Source organism: Saccoglossus kowalevskii, chromosome 11 (genome assembly GCF_978046115.1).
Source record: "Saccoglossus kowalevskii chromosome 11, keSacKowa6.1, whole genome shotgun sequence".
In the NCBI taxonomy this organism is placed as follows: Eukaryota; Metazoa; Hemichordata; class Enteropneusta; family Harrimaniidae; genus Saccoglossus; species Saccoglossus kowalevskii.
Window position 1 is genome coordinate 36,194,138 of NC_140651.1, and position 20,822 is coordinate 36,214,959.

Genomic DNA, 20,822 nt, shown 5'->3' on the forward strand with positions numbered 1-20,822 from the left:
CAAAGTAAGTGAATACAACAACCCATACCTGACACAAAGTAGGTGAATGCAACAACCCATACCTGACACACAGTAGCTGAATATAACCCATACCTGACACAAAGTAAGTGAATACAACAACCCATACCTGACACAAAGTAAGTGAATACAACCCATACCTGACACAAAGTGAATAAAACAACCCATACCTGACACAAAGTGAATACAGCAACCCATACCTGACACACAGTAAGTGAATACGACCCATACCTCACACAAAGTGAATACAACCCATAAGTGACACAAATTAAGTGAATACAACCCATACCAGACACAAAGTAAGTGAATACAACAACCCACACCTGACACAAAGTAAGTGAATACAACAACCCACACCTGACACAAAGTAAGTGAATACAACAACCCATACCTGACACAAAGTAAGTGAATACAACCCATACCTAACACAAAGTCAATACAACCCATACCTGACACAAAGTAAATGAATACAACAACCCATACCTGACACAAAGTGAATATAACAACCCATACCTGACACAAAGTAAGTGAATACAACAACCCATACCTGACACAAAGTGAATACAACCCATACCTAACACAAGGTGAATACAACCCATACCTGACACAAAGTAAGTGAATACAACAACCCATACCTGACACAAAGTGAATACAACAATCCATACCTGACACAAAGTAAGTGAATACAACAACCCATACCTGACACAAAGTAAGTGAATACAACAACCCATACCTGACACACAGTAAGTGAATACGACCCATACCTAACACAAAGTGAATACAACCCATACGTGACACAAAGTAAGTTGATACAATAACCCATACCTGACACAAAGTGAATACAACTCATACCTGACACAAAGTAAGTGAATACAACAACCCATCCTGACACAAAGTGAATACCAATACCTGACACAAAGAAAGTGAATACAACCCATACCTAACACAAAATGAATACAACCCATACCTGATACAAAGTAAGTGAATACAACAACCCATACCTGACACAAAGTAGGTGAATGCAACAACCCATACCTGACACACAGTAGCTGAATATAACCCATACCTGACACAAAGTAAGTGAATACAACAACCCATACCTGACACAAAGTAAGTGAATACAGCAACCCATACCTGACACAAAGTAAATGAATACAATAACCCATACCTGACACAAAGTGAATAAAACAACCCATACCTGACACAAAGCCAATACAACTCATACCTGACACAAAGTAAATGAATACAACAACCCATACATGACACAAAATAAGTGATTGCAACAACCCATACCTGACAGACAGTAAGTGAATACAATCCATACCTAACACAAAGTGAATACAACCCATACCTGACATCAAGTAAGTAAATACAACAACCCATAGCTGACACAAAGTAAGTGAATACAACAACCCATACCTGACACAAAGTAAGTGAATACAACAACCCACACCTGACACAAAGTAAGTGAATACAACCCATACCTAACACAAAGTAAATGAATACAACCCATACCTGACACAAAGTGAATACAACCCGTATTTGACACACAGTAAGTGAATACCATTCATACCTGACACAAAGTAAATGAATACAAGAACCCATACCTGACACAAAGTAAGTGAATACAGCAACCCATACCTGACACACAGTAAGTGAATACAATCCATACCTAACACAAAGTGAATACAACCCATACCTGACACAAAGTAAGTGAATACAGCAACCCATACCTGACACAAAGTAAGTGAATACAACAACCCACACATGACACAAAGTAAGTGAAAACAGCAACCCATATGTGACACACAATAAGTGAATACCGGGTACAACCTATACCTGGCACAAAGTAAATGAATACAACCCATACCTGACACAAAGTGAATACAACCCATACGTGACACAAATTAAGTGAATACAACCCATACCTGACACCAAGTATGTTGATACAATAACCCATACCTGACACAAAGTGAATACAACCCATACCTGACACAAAGTAAGTGAATACAACAACCCATACCTGACACAAAGGAAGTGAATACAACCCATACCTAACACAAAATGAATACAACCCATACCTGACACAAAGTAAGTGAATACAACAACCCATACCTGACACAAAGTAAGTGAATACAACAACCCATACCTGACACAAAGTGAATAAAACAACCCATACCTGACGCAAAGTGAATACAACAACCCATACCTGACACAAAGTAGGTGAATGCAACAACCCATACCTGACACACAGTAGCTGAATATAACCTATACCTGACACAAAGTAAGTGAATACAACAACCCATACCTGACACAAAGTAAGTGAATACAACAACCCATACCTGACACAAAGTGAATAAAACAACCCATACCTAACACAAAGTGAATACAACCCATACGTGACACAAATTAAGTGAATACAACCCATACCTGACACAAAGTAAGTTGATACAACAACCCATATCTGACACAAAGTAAGTGAATACAGCAACCCATACCTGACACACAGTAAGTGAATACGACCCATACCTAACACAAAGTGAATACAACCCATACGTGACACAAAATAAGTGAATACAACCCATACCTGTCACCAAGTAAGTTGATACAATAACCCATACCTGACACAAAGTGAATACAACCCATACCTGACACAAAGTAAATGAATACAACAACCCATACCTGACACAAAGTAAGTGAATACAACAACCCATACCTGACACAAAGTGAATACAACCCATACGTGACACAAAGTGAATACAACCCATACGTGACACAAATTAAGTGAATACAACCCATACCTGACACCAAGTAAGTTGATACAATAACCCATACCTGACACAAAGTGAATACAACCCATACCTGACACAAAGTAAGTGAATACAACAACCCATACCTGACACAAAGGAAGTGAATACAACCCATACCTAACACAAAATGAATACAAACCATACCTGACACAAAGTAAGTGAATACAACAACCCATACCTGACACAAAGTAGGTGAATGCAACAACCCATACCTGACACACAGTAGCTGAATATAACCCATACCTGACACAAAGTAAGTGAATACAACAACCCATACCTGACACAAAGTAAGTGAATACAACCCATACCTGACACAAAGTGAATAAAACAACCCATACCTGACACAAAGTGAATACAGCAACCCATATCTGACACACAGTAAGTGAATACGACCCATACCTCACACAAAGTGAATACAACCCATAAGTGACACAAATTAAGTGAATACAACCCATACCAGACACAAAGTAAGTGAATACAACAACCCACACCTGACACAAAGTAAGTGAAAACAACAACCCATACCTGACACAAAGTAAGTGAATACAACCCATACCTAACACAAAGTCAATACAACCCATACCTGACACAAAGTAAATGAATACAACAACCCATACCTGACACAAAGTGAATATAACAACCCATGCCTGACACAAAGTGAATACAACAACCCATACCTAACACAAAGTCAATACAACCCATACCTGACACAAAGTAAATGAATACAACAACCCATACCTGACACAAAGTAAGTGAATACAACCCATACTTGACACAAAGTAAGTGAATACAACAACCCATACCTGACACAAAGTGAATACAACCCATACTTAACACAAGGTGAATACAACCCATACCTGACACAAAGTAAGTGAATACAACAACCCATACCTGACACAAAGTGAATACAACAATCCATACCTGACACAAAGTAAGTGAATACAACAACCCATACCTGACACAAAGTAAGTGAATACAACAACCCATACCTGACACACAGTAAGTGAATACAATCCATACCTAACACAAAGTGAATACAACCCATACCTGACACTAAGTAAGTAAATACAACAACCCACACCTGACACAAAGTAAGTGAATACAGCAACCCATAGCTGACACAAAGTAAGTGAATACAGCAACCCAAACCTGACACAAAGTAAGTGAATACAACAACCCACACTTACACAAAGTAAGTGAAAACAGCAACCCGTATTTGACACACAGTAAGTGAATACGACCCACACCTGACACAAAGTAAGTGAATACAACAACCCATACCTGACACAAAGTAAGTGAATACAACAACCCATACCTGACACAAAGTAAGTGAATACAACCCATACCTAACACAAAGTCAATACAACCCATACCTGACACAAAGTAAATGAATACAACAACCCATACCTGACACAAAGTGAATATAACAACCCATACCTGACACAAAGTGAATACAACAACCCATACCTAACACAAAGTCAATACAACCCATACCTGACACAAAGTAAGTGAAAACAGCAACCCGTATTTGACACACAGTAAGTGAATACGACCCACACCTGACACAAAGTAAGTGAATACAACAACCCACACCTGACACAAAGTAAGTGAATACAACAACCCATACCTGACACAAAGTGAATATAACAACCCATACCTAACACAAAGTCAATACAACCCATACCTGACACAAAGTAAATGAATACAACAACCCATACCTGACACAAAGTGAATGAATACAACCGATACCTAACACAAAGTCAATACAACCCATACCTGACACAAAGTAAATGAATACAACAACCCATACCTGACACAAAGTAAATGAATACAACCGATACCTAACACAAAGTCAATACAACCCATACCTGACACAAAGTAAATGAATACAACAACCCATACCTGACACAAAGTGAATATAACAACCCATACCTAACACAAAGTCAATACAACCCATACCTGACACAAAGTAAATGAATACAACAACCCATACCTGACACAAAGTGAATGAATACAACCGATACCTAACACAAAGTCAATACAACCCATACCTGACACAAAGTAAATGAATACAACAACCCATACCTGACACAAAGTAAATGAATACAACCGATACCTAACACAAAGTCAATACAACCCATACCTGACACAAAGTAAATGAATACAACAACCCATACCTGACACAAAGTGAATATAACAACCCATACCTAACACAAAGTCAATACAACCCATACCTGACACAAAGTAAATGAATACAACAACCCATACCTGACACAAAGTGAATATAACAACCCATACCTAACACAAAGTCAATACAACCCATACCTGACACAAAGTAAATGAATACAACAACCCATACCTGACACAAAGTAAATGAATACAACCGATACCTAACACAAAGTCAATACAACCCATACCTGACACAAAGTAAATGAATACAACAACCCATACCTGACACAAAGTGAATATAACAACCCATACCTAACACAAAGTCAATACAACCCATACCTGACACAAAGTAAATGAATACAACAACCCATACCTGACACAAAGTGAATATAACAACCCATACCTGACACAAAGTGAATACAACAACCCATACCTGACACAAAGTGAATACAACCCATACCTAACACAAGGTGAATACAACCCATACCTGACACAAAGTAAGTGAATACAACAACCCATACCTGACACAAAGTGAATACAACAATCCATACCTGACACAAAGTAAGTGAATACAACAACCCATACCTGACACAAAGTAAGTGAATACAACAACCCATACCTGACACACAGTAAGTGAATACAATCCATACCTAACACAAAGTGAATACAACCCATACCTGACACTAAGTAAGTAAATACAACAACCCACACCTGACACAAAGTAAGTGAATACAGCAACCCATAGCTGACACAAAGTAAGTGAATACAACAACCCATAGCTGACACAAAGTAAGTGAATACAGCAACCCAAACCTGACACAAAGTAAGTGAATACAACAACCCACACTTACACAAAGTAAGTGAAAACAGCAACCCGTATTTGACACACAGTAAGTGAATACGACCCACACCTGACACAAAGTAAGTGAATACAACCCATACTTGACACAAAGTAAGTGAATACAACAACCCATACCTGACACAAAGTGAATACAACCCATACCTAACACAAGGTGAATACAACCCATACCTGACACAAAGTAAGTGAATACAACAACCCATACCTGACACAAAGTGAATACAACAATCCATACCTGACACAAAGTAAGTGAATACAACAACCCATACCTGACACAAAGTAAGTGAATACAACAACCCATACCTGACACACAGTAAGTGAATACAATCCATACCTAACACAAAGTTAATACAACCCATACCTGACACTAAGTAAGTAAATACAACAACCCACACCTGACACAAAGTAAGTGAATACAGCAACCCATAGTTGACACAAATTAAGTGAATACAACAACCCATAGCTGACACAAAGTAAGTGAATACAGCAACCCAAACCTGACACAAAGTAAGTGAATACAACAACCCACACTTACACAAAGTGAAAACAGCAACCCGTATTTGACACACAGTAAGTGAATACGACCCATACCTAACACAAAGTAAATGAATACAACCCATACCTGACACAAAGTGAATACAACCCATACCTGACACAAATTAAGTGAATACCATTCATACCTGACACAAAGTAAATGAATACAAGAACCCATACCTGACACAAAGTAAGTGAATACAGCAACCCATACCTGACACACAGTAAGTGAATACAATCCATACCTAACACAAAGTGAATACAACCCATACCTGACACTAAGTAAATACAACAATCCATACCTGACACAAAGTAAGTCAATACAACCCATACCTGACACAAAGTAAGTGAATACAGCAACCCATACCTGACACAAAGTAAGTGAATACAACAACCCACACCTTACACAAAGTAAGTGAAAACAGCAACCCATATGTGACACACAATAAGTGAATACAACCCATACGTGACACAAAGTAAGTGAATACAACAAACCCATACCTGACACAAAGTGAGTACAGCCCATACCTGACTCAAAGTAAGTGAATACAACAACCCATACCTGACACAAAGTAAGTGAATACAGCAACCCATACCTAACACACAGTAAGTGAATACGACCCATACCTAACACAAAGTGAATACGACCCATACCTAACACAAAATGAATACAACCCATACCTGACACAAAGTAAATGAATACAACCCATACCTGACACAAAGTGAATACAACCCATACCTGACACAAAGTAATTTAATACAACAACCCATACTTGACACAAAGTGAATACAACCCATACCTGACACAAAGTAAGTGAATACAGCAACCATACCTGACACAAAGTGAATACAACCCATACCTGACACAAAGTAAGTGAATACAACAACCCATATCTGACACAAAGTAAGTGAATACAGCAACCCATACCTGGCACACAGTAAGTGAATACAATCCATACCTAACACAAAGTGAATACAACCCACACCTGACACAAAGTAAGTGAATACAGCAACCCATACCTGACACACTGTCAGTGAATACGACCCATACCTAACACAAAATGAAAACAACCCATACCTGACACAACGTAAGTTAATACAACAACCCATACCTGACACAAAGCGAATACAACCCATACCTGACACAAAGTAAGTGAATACAACAACCCATACCTGACACCATGTAAGCGAATACGACCCATACCTAACACAAAATGAAAACAACCCATACCTGACACAACGCAAGTTAATACAACAACCCATACCTGACACACTGTAGGTGAATACGACCCATACCTAACACAAAATAAAAACAACCCATACCTGACACAAAGTAAGTTAATACAACAACCCATACCTGACACAAAGTGAATACAACCCATAACTGACACAAAGTAAGTGAATACAACAACCCATACCTGACACAAAGTAAGTGAATACAGCAACCCATACCTGACACACAGTAAGTGAATACAATTCATACCTAACACAAAGTGAATACAACCCATACCTGACACAAAGTGAATACAACAAACCCATACCTGACACAAAGTAAGTTAATACAACAACCCATACCTGACACAAAGTGAGTACAGCCCATACCTGACTCAAAGTAGGTGAATACAACAACCCACACCTGACACAAAGTAAGTGAATACAGCAACCCATACCTGACACACAGTAAGTGAATACGACTCATACCTAACACAAAGTGAATACAACCCATACCTGACAAAGTGAATACAACCCATACCTGACACAAATTAAGTGACTACAACCCATACCTGACACAAAGTAAGTTCATACAACAAACCATACCTGACACAAAGTGAATACAACCCATACCTAACACAAAGTGAATACAACAACCCATACCTGACACAAAGTAAGTGAATACAACAACCCATACCTAACACACAGTAACTGAATACATCCCATACCTAACACAAAGTGAATACAACCCATACCTGACACAAAGTAAGTGAATACAACAACCCATACCTGACACAAAGTAAGTGAATACAACAACCCATACCTGACACACAGTAAGTGAATACAATCCATACCTAACACAGAGTAAGTGAATACAACAACCCATACCTGACACAAAGTAAGTGAATACAACCCATACCTGACACAAAGTGAATAAAACAACCCATACCTGACACAAAGTGAATACAGCAACCCATACCTGACACACAGTAAGTGAATACGACCCATACCTCACACAAAGTGAATACAACCCATACCTGACACTAAGTAAATACAACAATCCATACCTGACACAAAGTAAGTCAATACAACCCATACCTGACACAAAGTAAGTGAATACAGCAACCCATACCTGACACAAAGTAAGTGAAAACAGCAACCCATATGTGACACACAATAAGTGAATACAACCCATACCTGGCACAAAGTAAATGAATACAACCCATACCTGACACAAATTAAGTGAATACAACAACCCATACCTGACACAAAGTAAGTGAATACAACCCATACCTAACACAAAGTCAATACAACCCATACCTGACACAAAGTAAATGAATACAACAACCCATACCTGACACAAAGTGAATAAAACAACCCATACCTGACACAAAGTGAATACAACAACCCATACCTAACACAAAGTCAATACAACCCATACCTGAAACAAAGTAAATGAATACAACAACCCATACCTGACACAAAGTAAGTGAATACAACCCATACTTGACACAAAGTAAGTGAATACAACAACCCATACCTGACACAAAGTGAATACAACCCATACCTAACACAAGGTGAATACAACCCATACCTGACACAAAGTAAGTGAATACAACAACCCATACCTGACACAAAGTGAATACAACAATCCATACCTGACACAAAGTAAGTGAATACAACAACCCATACCTGACACAAAGTAAGTGAATACAACAACCCATACCTGACACACAGTAAGTGAATACAATCCATACCTAACACAAAGTGAATACAACCCATACCTGACACTAAGTAAGTAAATACAACAACCCACACCTGACACAAAGTAAGTGACTACAGCAACCCATAGCTGACACAAAGTAAGTGAATACAACAACCCATAGCTGACACAAAGTAAGTGAATACAGCAACCCATACCTGACACAAAGTAAGTGAATACAACAACCCACACTTACACAAAGTAAGTGAAAACAGCAACCCGTATTTGACACACAGTAAGTGAATACGACCCATACCTAACACAAAGTAAATGAATACAACCCATACCTGACACAAAGTGAATACAACCCATACCTGACACAAATTAAGTGAATACCATTCATACCTGACACAAAGTAAATGAATACAAGAACCCATACCTGACACAAAGTAAGTGAATACAGAAACCCATACCTGACACACAGTAAGTGAATACAATCCATACCTAACACAAAGTGAATACAACCCATACCTGACACTAAGTAAATACAACAAACCATACCTGACACAAAGTAAGTCAATACAACCCATACCTGACACAAAGTAAGTGAATACAGCAACCCATACCTGACACAAAGTAAGTGAATACAACAACCCACACCTTACACAAAGTAAGTGAAAACAGCAACCCATATGTGACACACAATAAATGAATACAACCCATACCTGACACAAAGTGAATACAACCCATACCTGACACAAATTAAGTGAATACCATTCATACCTGACACAAAGTAAATGAATACAAGAACCCATACCTGACACAAAGTAAGTGAATACAGCAACCCATACCTGACACAAAGTAAATGAATACAACCCATACCTAAAAAAGTGAATACAACCCATACCTGACACAAATTAAGTGAATACAATTCATACCTGACACAAAGTAAATGAATAAAAGATCCCATACCTGACACAAAGTAAGTGAATAAGCAACCCATACCTGACACACAGTAAGTGAATACAATCCATACCTAACACAAAGTGAATACAACCCATACGTGACACAAAGTAAGTGAATACAACAAACCCAGACCTGACACAAAGTGAGTACAGCCCATACCTGACTCAAAGTAAGTGAATACAACAACCCATACTTGACACAATGTAAGTGAATACAGCAACCCATACCTGACACACAGTAAGTGAATACGACCCATACCTAACACAAAGTGAATACAACCCATACCTGACACAAAGTAAGTTGATACAATAACCCATACCTGACACAAAGTGAATACAACCCATACCTGCCACAAAGTAAGTGAATACAACAACCCACACCTGACACAAAGTAAGTGAATACAGCAACCCATATTTGACACAAAGTAAGTGAATACAACAACCCACACCTGACACAAAGTAAGTGAATACAGCAACCCATATTTGACACACAGTAAGTGAATACAACCCATACCTGACACAAAGTGAATACAACCCATACCTGACACAAAGTAATTTAATACAACAACCCATACTTGACACAAAGTGAATACAACCCATACCTGACACAAAGTAAGTGAATACAGCAACCATACCTGACACAAAGTGAATACAACCCATACCTGACACAAAGTAAGTGAATACAACAACCCATATCTGACACAAAGTAAGTGAATACAGTAACCCATACCTGGCACACAGTAAGTGAATACAATCCATACCTAACACAAAGTGAATACAACCCACACCTGACACAACGTAAGTTAATACAACAACCCATACCTGACACAAAGCGAATACAACCCATACCTGACACAAAGTAAGTGAATACAACAACCCATACCTGACACACTGTAAGTGAATACGACCCATACCTAACACAAAATGAAAACAACCCATACCTGACACAACGTAAGTTAATACAACAACCCATACCTGACACACTGTAGGTGAATACAACCCATACCTGACACAAAGTAAGTGAATACAACAAACCCATACCTGACACAAAGTAAGTTAATACAACAACCCATACCTGACACAAAGCGAATACAACCCATACCTGACACAAAGTAAGTGAATACAACAACCCATACCTGACACACTGTAAGTGAATACGACCCATACCTAACACAAAATGAAAACAACCCATACCTGACACAAAGTGAGTACAGCCCATACCTGACTCAAAGTAAGTGAATACAACAACCCACACCTGACACAAAGTAAGTGAATACAGCAACCCATACCTGACACACAGTAAGTGAATACGACTCATACCTAACACAAAGTGAATACAACCCATACCTGACAAAGTGACTACAACCCATACCTGACACAAATTAAGTGACTACAACCCATACCTGACACAAAGTAAGTTCATACAACAAACCATACCTGACACAAAGTGAATACAACCCATACCTAACACAAAGTGAATACAACAACCCATACCTGACACAAAGTAAGTGAATACAACAACCCATACCTAACACACAGTAACTGAATACATCCCATACCTAACACAAAGTGAATACAACAACCCATACCTGACACAAAGTAAGTGAATACAACAACTCATACCTGACACAAAGTAAGTGAATACAACAACCCATACCTGACACACAGTAAGTGAATACAATCCATACCTAACACAAAGTGAATACAACCCATACCTGACACTAAGTAAGTAAATACGACAACCCATACCTGACACAAAGTAAGTGAATACAGCAACCCATAGCTGACACAAAGTAAGTGAATACAACAACCCACACCTGACACAAAGTAAGTGAATACAGCAACCCATATTTGACACACAGTAAGTGAATACGACCCATACCTAACACAAAATGAATACAACCCATACCTGACACAAAGTAAATGAATACAACCCATACCTGACACAAAGTGAATACAACCCATACCTGACACAAAGTAATTTAATACAACAACCCATACTTGACACAAAGTGAATACAACCCATACCTGACACAAAGTAAGTGAATACAGCAACCATACCTGACACAAAGTGAATACAACCCATACCTGACACAAAGTAAGTGAATACAACAACCCATATCTGACACAAAGTATGTGAATACAGCAACCCATACCTGGCACACAGTAAGTGAATACAATCCATACCTAACACAAAGTGAATACAACCCACACCTGACACAAAGTAAGTGAATACAGCAACCCATACCTGACACACTGTAAGTGAATACGACCCATACCTAACACAAAATGAAAACAACCCATACCTGACACAACGTAAGTTAATACAACAACCCATACCTGACACAAAGCGAATACAACCCATACCTGACACAAAGTAAGTGAAAACAGCAACCCGTATTTGACACACAGTAAGTGAATACGACCCATACCTAACACAAAGTAAATGAATACAACCCATACCTGACACAAAGTGAATACAACCCATACCTGACACAAATTAAGTGAATACCATTCATACCTGACACAAAGTAAATGAATACAAGAACCCATACCTGACACAAAGTAAGTGAATACAGCAACCCATACCTGACACACAGTAAGTGAATACAATCCATACCTAACACAAAGTGAATACAACCCATACCAGACACTAAGTAAATACAACAATCCATACCTGACACAAAGTAAGTCAATACAACCCATACCTGACACAAAGTAAGTGAATACAGCAACCCATACCTGACACACTGTAAGTGAATACGACCCATACCTAACACAAAATGAAAACAACCCATACCTGACACAACGTAAGTTAATACAACAACCCATACCTGACACACTGTAGGTGAATACGACCCATACCTAACACAAAATGAAAACAACCCATACCTGACACAAAGAAAGTTAATACAACAACCCATACCTGACACAAAGTGAATACAACCCGTACCTGACACAAAGTAAGTGAATACAACAACCCATACCTGACACAAAGTAAGTGAATACAGCAACCCATACCTGACACACAGTAAGTGAATACAATTCATACCTAACACAAAGTGAATACAACCCATACCTGACACAAAGTGAATACAACAAACCCATACCTGACACAAAGTAAGTTAATACAACAACCCATACCTGACACAAAGTGAGTACAGCCCATAACTGACTCAAAGTAAGTGAATACAACCCACACCTGACACAAATTAGGTGACTACAACCCATACCTGACACAAAGTAAGTTCATACAACAAACCATACCTGACACAAAGTGAATACAACCCATACCTAACACAAAGTGAATACAACAACCCATACCTGACACAAAGTAAGTGAATACAACAACCCATACCTAACACACAGTAACTGAATACATCCCATACCTAACACAAAGTGAATACAACCCATACCTGACACAAAGTAAGTGAATACAACAACCCATACCTGACACAAAGTAAGTGAATACAACAACCCATACCTGACACAAAGTAAGTGAATACAATCCATACCTAACACAAAGTGAATACAACCCATACCTGACACTAAGTAAGTAAATACAACAACCCATACCTGACACAAAGTAAGTGAATACAGCAACCTATAGCTGACACAAAGTAAGTGAATACAACAACCCATAGCTGACACAAAGTAAGTGAATACAGTAACCCATACCTGACACAAAGTAAGTGAATACAACAATCCATACCTGACACAAAGTAAGTCAATACAACCCATACCTGACACAAAGTAAGTGAATACAGCAACCCATACCTGACACAAAGTAAGTGAATACAACAACCCACACCTTACACAAAGTAAGTGAATACAGCAACCCATACCTGACACAAAGTAAGTGAATACAACAATCCATACCTGACACAAAGTAAGTCAATACAACCCATACCTGACACAAAGTAAGTGAATACAGCAACCCATACCTGACACAAAGTAAGTGAATACAACAATCCATACCTGACACAAAGTAAGTCAATACAACCCATACCTGACACAAAGTAAGTGAATACAGCAACCCATACCTGGCACAAAGTAAATGAATACAACCCATACCTGACACAAAGTGAATACAACCCATACCTGACACAAATTAAGTGAATACAATTCATACCTGACACAAAGCAAATGAATAAAAGAACCCATACCTGACACAAAGTAAGTGAATACAGAAACCCATACCTGACACACAGTAAGTGAATACAATCCATACCTAACACAAAGTGAATACAACCCATACGTGACACAAAGTAAGTGAATACAACAAACCCATACCTGACACAAAGTGAGTACAGCCCATACCTGACTCAAAGTAAGTGAATACAACAACCCATACCTGACACAAAGTAAGTGAATACAGCAACCCATACCTGACACACAGTAAGTGAATATGACCCATACCTAACACAAAGTGAATACAACCCATACCTGACAAAGTGAATACAACCCATACGTGACACAAAGTAAATGAATACAACCCATACCTGACACAAAGTGAATACAACCCATACCTGACACAAAGTAAGTTGATACAATAACCCATACCTGACACAAAGTGAATACAACCCATACCTGACACAAAGTAAGTGAATACAACAACCCATACCTGACACAAAGTGAATAAAACAACCCATACCTGACACAAAGTAAGTGAATACAACCTATACCTGGCACAAAGTAAATGAATACAACCCATACCTGACACAAAGTCAATACAACCCATACCTGACACAAAGTAAATGAATACAAGAACCCATACCTGACACAAAGTAAGTGAATACAACAAACCCATACCTGACACAAAGTAAGTTAATACAACAACCCATACCTGACACAAAGTGAGTACAGCCCATACCTGACTCAAAGTAAGTGAATACAACCCATACCTGACACAAAGTAAGTGAATACAGCAACCCATACCTGACACACAGTAAGTGAATACGACCCATACCTAACACAAAGTGAATACAACCCATACGTGACACAAATTAAGTGAATACAACCCATACCTGACACCAAGTAAGTTGATACAATAACCCATACCTGACACAAAGTGAATACAACCCATACCTGACACAAAGTAAATGAATACAACAACCCATACCTGACACAAAGTAAGTGAATACAACAACCCATACCTAACACAAAGTGAATACAACCCATACGTGACACAAATTAAGTGAATACAACCCATACCTGACACCAAGTAAGTTGATACAATAACCCATACCTGACACAAAGTGAATACAACCCATACCTGACACAAAGTAAGTGAATACAACAACCCATACCAGACACAAAGGAAGTGAATACAACCCATACCTAACACAAAATGAATACAACCCATACCTGACACAAAGTAAGTGAATACAACCCATACCTGACACAAAGTAGGTGAATGCAACAACCCATACCTGACACACAGTAGCTGAATATAACCCATACCTGACACAAAGTAAGTGAATACAACAACCCATACCTGACACAAAGTAAGTAAATACAACAACCCATACCTGACACAAAGTGAATAAAACAACCCATACCTGACACAAAGTGAATACAGCAACCCATACCTGACACACAGTAAGTGAATACGACCCATACCTAACACAAAGTGAATACAACCCATACGTGACACAAATTAAGTGAATACAACCCATACCTGACACAAAGTAAGTTGATACAATAACCCATACCTGACACAAAGTAAGTGAATACAGCAACCCATACCTGACACACAGTAAGTGAATACGACCCATACCTAACACAAAGTGAATACAACCCATACGTGACACAAATTAATTGAATACAACCCATACCTGACACCAAGTAAGTTGATACAATAACCCATACCTGACACAAAGTGAATACAACCCATACCTGACACAAAGTAAATGAATACAACAACCCATACCTGACACAAAGGAAGTGAATACAACCCATACCTAACACAAAATGAATACAACCCATACCTGGCACAAAGTAAGTGAATACAACAACCCATACCTGACACAAAGTAAGTGAATACAACAACCCATACCTAACACAAAGTGAATACAACCCATACGTGACACAAATTAAGTGAATACAACCCATACCTGACACCAAGTAAGTTGATACAATAACCCATACCTGACACAAAGTGAATACAACCCATACCTGGCACAAAGTAAGTGAATACAACCCATACCTAACACAAAATGAATACAACCCATACCTGACACAAAGTAAGTGAATACAACAACCCATACCTGACACAAAGTAGGTGAATGCAACAACCCATACCTGACACACAGTAGCTGAATATAACCCATACCTGACACAAAGTAAGTGAATACAACAACCCATACCTGACACAAAGTAAGTGAATACAACAACCCATACCTGACACAAAGTAAGTGAATACAACAACCCATACCTGACACAAAGTGAATAAAACAATCCATACCTGACACAAAGTGAATACAGCAACCCATACCTGACACACAGTAAGTGAATAAGACCCATACCTAACACAAAGTGAATACAACCCATATGTAACACAAATTAAGTGAATACAACCCATACCTGACACCAAGTAAGTTGATACAATAACCCATACCTGACACAAAGTGAATACAACCCATACCTGACACAAAGTAAATGAATACAACAACCCATACCTGACACAAAGGAAGTGAATACAACCCATACCTAACACAAAATGAATACAACCCATACCTGACACAAAGTAAGTGAATACAACAACCCATACCTGACACAAAGTAAGTGAATACAACAACCCATACCTAACACAAAGTGAATACAACCCATACGTGACACAAATTAAGTGAATACAACCCATACCTGACACCAAGTAAGTTGATACAATAACCCATACCTGACACAAAGTGAATACAACCCATACCTGGCACAAATTAAGTGAATACAACCCATACCTGACACCAAGTAAGTTGATACAATAACCCATACCTGACACAAAGTGAATACAACCCATACCTGACACAAAGTAAATGAATACAACAACCCATACCTGACACAAAGTAAGTGAATACAACAACCCATACCTAACACAAAGTGAATACAACCCATACGTGACACAAATTAAGTGAATACAACCCATACCTGACACCAAGTAAGTTGATACAATAACCCATACCTGACACAAAGTGAATACAACCCATACCTGACACAAAGTAAGTGAATACAACAACCCATGCCAGACACAAAGGAAGTGAATACAACCCATACCTAACACAAAATGAATACAACCCATACCTGACACAAAGTAAGTGAATACAACCCATACCTGACACAAAGTAGGTGAATGCAACAACCCATACCTGACACACAGTAGCTGAATATAACCCATACCTGACACAAAGTAAGTGAATACAACAACCCATACCTGACACAAAGTAAGTAAATACAACAACCCATACCTGACACAAAGTGAATAAAACAACCCATACCTGACACAAAGTGAATACAGCAACCATACCTGACACACAGTAAGTGAATACGACCCATACCTAACACAAAGTGAATACAACCCATACGTGACACAAATTAAGTGAATACAACCCATACCTGACACAAAGTAAGTTGATACAATAACCCATACCTGACACAAAGTAAGTGAATACAGCAACCCATACCTGACACACAGTAAGTGAATACGACCCATACCTAACACAAAGTGAATACAACCCATACGTGACACAAATTAATTGAATACAACCCATACCTGACACCAAGTAAGTTGATACAATAACCCATACCTGACACAAAGTGAATACAACCCATACCTGACACAAAGTAAATGAATACAACAACCCATACCTGACACAAAGGAAGTGAATACAACCCATACCTAACACAAAATGAATACAACCCATACGTGACACAAATTAAGTGAATACAACCCATACCTGACACCAAGTAAGTTGATACAATAACCCATACCTGACACAAAGTGAATACAACCCATACCTGGCACAAAGTAAGTGAATACAACAACCCATACCTGACACAAAGGAAGTGAATACAACCCATACCTAACACAAAATGAATACAACCCATACCTGACACAAAGTAAGTGAATACAACAACCCATACCTGACACAAAGTAGGTGAATGCAACGAACCCATACCTGACACACAGTAGCTGAATATAACCCATACCTGACACAAAGTAAGTGAATACAACAACCCATACCTGACACAAAGTAAGTGAATACAACAACCCATACCTGACACAAAGTAAGTGAATACAACAACCCATACCTGACACAAAGTGAATAAAACAATCCATACCTGACACAAAGTGAATACAGCAACCCATACCTGACACACAGTAAGTGAATACGACCCATACCTGACACAAAGTAAGTGAATACAACAACCCATACCTGACACACAGTAGCTGAATATAACCCATACCTGACACAAAGTAAGTGAATACAACAACCCATACCTGACACAAAGTAAGTGAATACAACAACCCATACCTGACACAAAGTAAGTGAATACAACAACCCATACCTGACACAAAGTAGGTGAATGCAACAACCCATACCTGACACACAGTAGCTGAATATAACCCATACCTGACACAAAGTAAGTGAATACAACAACCCATACCTGACACAAAGTAAGTGAATACAACAACCCATACCTGACACAAAGTAAGTGAATACAACAACCCATACCTGACACCAAGTAAGTTGATACAATAACCCATACCTGACACAAAGTGAATACAACCCATACCTGACACAAAGTAAATGAATACAACAACCCATACCTGACACAAAGGAAGTGAATACAACCCATACCTAACACAAAATGAATACAACAACCCATACCTAACACAAAGTGAATACAACCCATACGTGACACAAATTAAGTGAATACAACCCATACCTGACACCAAGTAAGTGAATACAACAACCCATACCTGACACCAAGTAAGTTGATACAATAACCCATACCTGACACAAAGTGAATACAACCCATACCTGACACAAAGTAAATGAATACAACAACCCATACCTGACACAAAGGAAGTGAATACAACCCATACCTAACACAAAATGAATACAACAACCCATACCTAACACAAAGTGAATACAACCCATACGTGACACAAATTAAGTGAATACAACCCATACCTGACACCAAGTAAGTTGATACAATAACCCATACCTGACACAAAGTGAATACAACCCATACCTGGCACAAAGTAAGTGAATACAACAACCCATACCTGACACAAAGGAAGTGAATACAACCCATACCTAACACAAAATGAATACAACCCATACCTGACACAAAGTAAGTGAATACAACAACCCATACCTGACACAAAGTAGGTGAATGCAACAACCCATACCTGACACACAGTAGCTGAATATAACCCATACCTGACACAAAGTAAGTGAATACAACAACCCATACCTGACACAAAGTAAGTGAATACAACAACCCATACCTGACACAAAGTGAATAAAACAACCCATACCTGACACAAAGTGAATACAGCAACCCATACCTGACACACAGTAAGTGAATACGACCCATACCTAACACAAAGTGAATACAACCCATACGTGACACAAATTAAGTGAATACAACCCATACCTGACACCAAGTAAGTGAATACAACAACCCATACCTGACACCAAGTAAGTTGATACAATAACCCATACCTGACACAAAGTGAATACAACCCATACCTGACACAAAGTAAATGAATACAACAACCCATACCTGACACAAAGGAAGTGAATACAACCCATACCTAACACAAAATGAATACAACAACCCATACCTAACACAAAGTGAATACAACCCATACGTGACACAAATTAAGTGAATACAACCCATACCTGACACCAAGTAAGTTGATACAATAACCCATACCTGACACAAAGTGAATACAACCCATACCTGGCACAAAGTAAGTGAATACAACAACCCATACCTGACACAAAGGAAGTGAATACAACCCATACCTAACACAAAATGAATACAACCCATACCTGACACAAAGTAAGTGAATACAACAACCCATACCTGACACAAAGTAGGTGAATGCAACAACCCATACCTGACACACAGTAGCTGAATATAACCCATACCTGACACAAAGTAAGTGAATACAACAACCCATACCTGACACAAAGTAAGTGAATACAACAACCCATACCTGACACAAAGTGAATAAAACAACCCATACCTGACACAAAGTGAATACAGCAACCCATACCTGACACACAGTAAGTGAATACGACCCATACCTAACACAAAGTGAATACAACCCATACGTGACACAAATTAAGTGAATACAACCCATACCTGACACAAAGTAAGTGAATACAACAACCCACACCTGACACAAAGTAAGTGAATACAACCCATACCTGACACAAAATAAGTGAATACAACCCATACCTAACACAAAGTCAATACAACCCATACCTGACACACAGTAAGTGAATACAACAACCCATGCCTAACACAAAGTCAATACA

At 38.6% G+C, this 20,822-nt stretch overlaps 1 protein-coding gene across 1 annotated transcript in view; it reads left to right on the top strand.

Annotated features, from left to right (window-relative positions):
- The window catches only part of LOC102801767 (uncharacterized), a 64,172-nt gene that overhangs the window by 40,612 nt on the left and 2,738 nt on the right, over window positions 1-20,822 (top strand). The window lies entirely within an intron of this gene.